The sequence below is a fragment of the Psammomys obesus genome, unplaced genomic scaffold (assembly GCF_907164565.1).
Source record: "Psammomys obesus unplaced genomic scaffold, mPsaObe1.curated_primary_1811, whole genome shotgun sequence".
In the NCBI taxonomy this organism is placed as follows: Eukaryota; Metazoa; Chordata; class Mammalia; order Rodentia; family Muridae; genus Psammomys; species Psammomys obesus.
The window spans coordinates 11,025,546-11,031,222 of NW_026596166.1; the positions used below are offsets into that span (position 1 = coordinate 11,025,546).

The window sequence follows — 5,677 nt, forward strand, 5'->3', positions numbered from 1 at the left end:
CAGTTGGCCTGCTTCACAGCCTCCTTTAGGACACATGGCAAAACAAACAGCGTTCCACTGTGAGCCAGGTCACAGCGCTTTCCTGCATTTCTAGGAGTGGAAAGTACCCTGGCCGGGCAGGACAGTGGACAAATTACTCTTATTGAACAACCATTAAGTCCCTTTTGCTATGATCTTAGCATGCGTGAAAGGGCCAAAATGATGCTCTATCAGCTGTGGAAGAAAACCGGTGAAGTAGAAGGGAAAAAACCCAAGAGGGACAGGCTGAGCTCCCAGGAAGCGGTGAGCATGGGTCAGGTGGAAGCCGGCTTCAGGCAGGGGAGAAAAACAGGCTTTACTCCTCCTTCTTGTCTGAGGGACCGTGCACTGGGGCCTGCAGCGTGGCGTGCTCTTCCAGCAGGCGGCCATACTCCCTGGTAAGGCCCTCAGACTGCTTCTGCATGGCCAGAGCCTCGTTTTCAGCGTTCTCAAGCTTTTCCTTGGTGCTGGCCAGCTCATCCTTTAGCTCCTTCAGATCATTCCTCAGGCTCCTGTTCTCTACTAACTCCACCTCAGCACTCCCAACATCCACCTTGCCTCTGTCCTCAGCAGCTCCCTCCTTTAGTTGGTCATCCTCCTCCCTGCACTTTCTCCTTTTTAAAGGCTTTGCTAGAGGCCAGCAGTGTGGCCTGCTGGGAGATGAGAGTCTAAGCAGGAAGGACAGTAGCCAGGAAAAGCCAGCGACGTCCAGATTCCTCTGAGCACGGAGAAGCTCCGCATGAGTGCTCCATGGCACCTGGATTGCTCTGGAGGTTCACTTTTTCTGTCACACCGTCGTATTTCCAGATGTCGGGTACATCACGATGACCAACAGCACAAGGATGACAAGAGAACCACAGAGAAGGTGGTTGGTAAATTACTACCAACTCGACCAGCCGGGACTTGAAAATCGTCTGCCATATTCTGAGAGAAACGGGGGGGGGGGGGGGTTGCAGAGAAGCAGCAGAGACTTCTGCCTAAAGGAAGGTGGCTACTGCAGTCCCCTGCTTACTAAAAGTTTCCAACACAGTGATAGGAGCTTGCTTCCTGGACAGCCCTTCCGGGAGCGACTTCCTCTCACCATTCACTCTAACCCCCGCAACTCGCTCAGCTTGTTAGAGCAGAAGCTTCCGTGGACTTGGTTCAGCTCTGAGGTTTTAGCCACTGGCTTTTACATCTGGCCCCAATCCATGGTGGCCGGGATGGTGCACATGAATTTGCCCTTGGAGCAACTAATTAGCTGCACTGGGAAAAATATGTCCTCTGGCTCCCTTTCTTCTTTTCTTTCCTTCTTTTTCTTTTTTAAAGATTTTTGTGGCAGGGTGGTGGTGGTGCATACCTTCCATACCAGTACTCAGGAGGCAGAGGCCAACCTGATCCACAGATTGAGTTCCATGACAGCCAGCACTACACAGAGAAATCCTGTCCCAAATCCCGCTCCAAAAAAAAAGATCTTCATCTGTGTGCAGCCATGCCACGTGTGTGTAGGTGCCAGTGGAAGCCAGAAGAGGCATCGGCTCTATGTGAATGCCGAGAACTGAACTCAGTCTTCTGGAAGAGCCATAAGTGCTCTTAACCATTGAGCTGTCTCTCCAGCCCCCAGTTCTGTTATTCAGAACACTTCAGATCAAGCCAAGGATCTTGGGCATGCTAGAAGACACTGGACCAATGAGCTACCTCCCCAGCCGTGAATGGAGTGCTTCTTCTACCTCATCATGTATGAGCTTGTGTTCCCACCAAGACTAGCACAGGGTTTTCAGAGCACAGAGCTAGCAGAAAGGTGGTGGCGTTCAGCAAAGCTATCTTCAGAGCAAACTAACAGCCCAGCCACCTCTCTGTATACCTTGTTTCTTCAAGTGAGACAAATCTTAGGCACTTTCCCTGAAGCCTACAGGTGTTCGGTGACTACACCATGTTCTGTATTGTACTTTGTGAGGGTGTGACTTCGGGAACAGGCTGTGGATGGTGTTTTAATCCCTGCATAAACCAGAAGCACCCATAATACCCCAAGTCCCAAGCAGACTCTAAGAATTCTCTTCTGTAAAATAAGTAAGCAAATGACACGATACAGCACACTCAGAACTGAAATCCAAGAGGAGCTAAGCCTGGCTCAGAAAATTCAGGCACACAGCCCAACAAACCAGTGACCTCAAGTTTTCAGTCCACCTCAAGAGTGGATCTGTGTGCCTGGAGTGCTGGCATACACCTCCAGTCCCAGCACTGGGGAAGCCTCAGCAGGTGATGTCAAGTTCCAGGGCTACGCAGTGAGAACTTGCCTAGAAAAGAGAAGAAAGAAGAAAAGAAAGATGAAGTGGGGAGGAGGAGAGTGAAGGAGGGAGGAAGAAGAGGAGGAGGGAGAGGAGGTGGAAGAATGATGAGGAAAGGGATGGCAGAACAGGCCCCAGGACTGAATGTCTCCTGGTGCAATGTGTTTCCTTTATCACCCGGGTCCCCACCCTGAGGAAAGCTCTCAGAGGGTTTATATAATGTGCCCTGGAGAAATTGCTGCATTCACTGCTAATCCTCTCTCTTTAAAAAACATGTTTCTAGTAGTGTCAAAAGTGAAAATACTCAGCCTCCGCTGCCACTCCCTGAAGGAGTGCTAGAGAAACACAGCCAGCCTGTAATGAGGTTACTACAAGGAGTGGATATACCTGTGGGGGAGGGGGGACTCCGCAGCAGGGCGACTGAGGTAGTGAGGAGAGCTCTGGTGAACTCCCTACTGTTCCCCAGGAGCTGGTAATGACACCAGTGAGCATTCTACCCCTCTCTGCTACTAGTGATCTGTTCACTTCCAAAATTCTGGGTTGCGGCTGGAGAGGTGGCTCAGTTGTTAAAGGCACTTGCTGTTTGATTCCCAACTCCTGTAACAGGGTCCCAGCCTTTAGCACAACTGACTCCATAATGGAAGTGCCATTCGGGCTGTAAAACTCAGCACGTAGACAGCAGCACCTGTCAAAACTGAAACAAAGGACTAATCCATCAAAGTCCACAGTTCTGGGAAAGTCTCTAAATGTACTGACCTTGCTTGTTGGCTTCCGCAGTTCCACTCTGGCTGACTGTTCTTGTTTCCTGACGCGTGTCAACCAGAACATGGATATCATGCTTAAGCTCATCCCGAGAAGGGCTCAGGCTACACTGGCAACCCAATCACCCAGCGTGGTCACCGGCTGCCTAATTAAGACTTTCTATCGGCTTACACCCATGTCCAAGCAGTCTTCAATACCCCACGGCACCCACACGGCTGCTTTCAACCATCTATAATTCTAGTTCCGGGATATCCAGAACCATCTTCTAGCCTCATCAGGCACCAGGCACACATGTGGTGCACAGACATACATGATGGCAAACCACTCACGTTTATGTAAGTTAAAAATAAATCTTAAAAAGAAAACTTCTGTCTTTTTCTCACCAGAGGCCATATTCTCCTGAAAAATGTTAAAATTATCACCAAAGGGAGAACAGTGGGTTGAAGGAAGTGCTTTATTTGTATAGTGCCTTCAACAACTGTGTTCACATCTTTAGATGACACGGACCGTTCCATTAACTATTTTTGTGAGGCTGAAATATATTAGGGGAACTTGCCATGAGGAGAAAACAACCTTTGACCTGTGGTGAAGGTACCTGGCAGTGACGGTAAAGTTCAGTGAGCTAGCAAAGTTTCTCTATGAAACACCCTTGGTACGCCAACCAATCACTGTGCTAGGAGCTTCCAAGAACTCAGGAGGCCCAGCGAAGAATGGTGTTTGCTCTCGAGGCATTTACGGTTTGATCTAAATTTACGGGTTATGCTAAACAAGACATGGACATAAAAATCCAGCTATAGCGGGGTTTTGGGTAGTGCAACAGGCAAGAAAGAGTGTAGCACGGGAGTGGATGGCCTGGCTTGGAACCTTACTCCCGTCAAGGCTGGGATTAGAATGAGGCACTTGCCTCAGGCGCAGGATTTAAGAAAGTTTCCAAAAGCTCATGACCCAAGAAAAATAATATTTTAACACAGCATTTTTAATAACCAAGATTAATACGCCAAACCAATGATGTACAAAATTAGCTGTGATTTAAGTAAAGGTAGCTGTGCCAAGCCACGTGTGAGCCAGGCGCACGAGGAAAAAAAATGCACACTACTTTATACCGTTTTAGTGTATTTTCATCATTAATATTTCTCCAGAATGTTAATATTGCTGAAAAGTAGGCACACGGACGCTTCGGGTCCTATTTAGAGCTAAATGTCTTATTTTGACGCCATACAAACTTAGAAACAAAATTGTATTTCTGGTTTTACTGGGAATAAATGTAAACTTTGTAGCCCTGGGTGAGTTTTTTACAGCCATCTGTGCCCTAAATTTCTCTTGTAAGAAGGGGTGGCGGTTAGTAAATAGAATACCGACCTCGCATGCACAAGACCCTGGCACCACATAACCTGGGGATGGAGGAGCACCCCCAGTCTCAAAAAGAACATGATAAAGAAGATAGAAGGAGAGGGAGGAGGAGGAAGAGAAAAGGGAGGAAGAGGAAGAAGAAGGAAAATGAACCAGACAAGGTTCCTGAGGCAGGAGGATCACCATGAGTTTGAGGCCAACAAAGTGAGATCTTGTCTCAAAAGCCGGGAGGCGGGAGAGAAAGCAGGGAGCCTGGGGACACAGGCTCTCTCCCACACACATAAAGATGAAGCTGCTCCATCTTAAGCCCCTGGGACAGCGGCTACACCCAGCAAATTAAGGCACTTTATTGTGACTCTGTCATTTCCCAGATGATTAGGATTCTAGATGTCAGAGTCTCGAGAGATCAGTGTCCACCCTCATGAGCACTTTCCTAGCACCTGTCCCTCACCCCCTGAATGGATGCTTTGCGGGAAAGAGGACTTGGCAACTTGCTCTTCTCTTTACACTCTGACCAAGGCTAAAAACCCTATGATGAGCACTCAGGATATACTTGTTTTATTTTTGCCTAAAAAGTAATCAGAAAGCACCTCGCTGAGGTGAGACTCATACTGGACTTGAATACTATTCGGAATAAAGGTAAGAGAGAATTGGGTTGCGAGGGAGAACATGCTAATTTTAAGTATCTCTAGCAATAACCCAGCTGGAAATATCCATGGTAATATGGAAATTCAAGATCAATGCTTGGAAGACATATAGGACAAAATTGCAAATTCTGGTGTCATTTGCATGGCTGTGATAGGAACATCCTGTGAGCAGGGGCCTCTCTGAGGGAGAGGGGATATTCTGTGAACAATGAAGAGCCAAGGACAGTGTGTGTCAGCAGGGAATGGGTGGACACTTGGGGCGGAAGGACAGACACCTGAGGCTTGGGGTGATTGCCAACAACCGGGAACCTCCAGATCACGCAGCAGTTCCCAAGGCATCACAAGGTAGCTCCCCGATTCCTACATCAGCCCTGCAGCAAAGAAAAGCAATAGCTGCAGAGCTGTCGTGGAGGTTCACATCTGCAATTCCAGCACTCAGGAGGCACACAGCCCCAAGTTTGAGGTCGGCATGGGCTACTTAGCAAAATCCTGAGTAGAGAAAGAAGAAAGAAAGAGAGAAAGAGAGAGAGAGAGAAAGAAAGAAAGAAAGAGAGAAGGAAAGAAAGAAAGAGAAAGAAAGAGAGAGAGAAAGAAAGAAAGAAAGAAAGAAAGAAAGAAAGAAAGAAAGAAAGA

At 47.9% G+C, this 5,677-nt stretch overlaps 1 pseudogene; it reads right to left on the reverse strand.

The window, feature by feature from the left end:
- Positions 1 to 334: 334 nt before the first annotated feature.
- Positions 335 to 5,677, reverse strand: part of LOC129667653 (B-cell receptor-associated protein 31-like) — a 7,600-nt pseudogene continuing 2,257 nt past the window's right edge.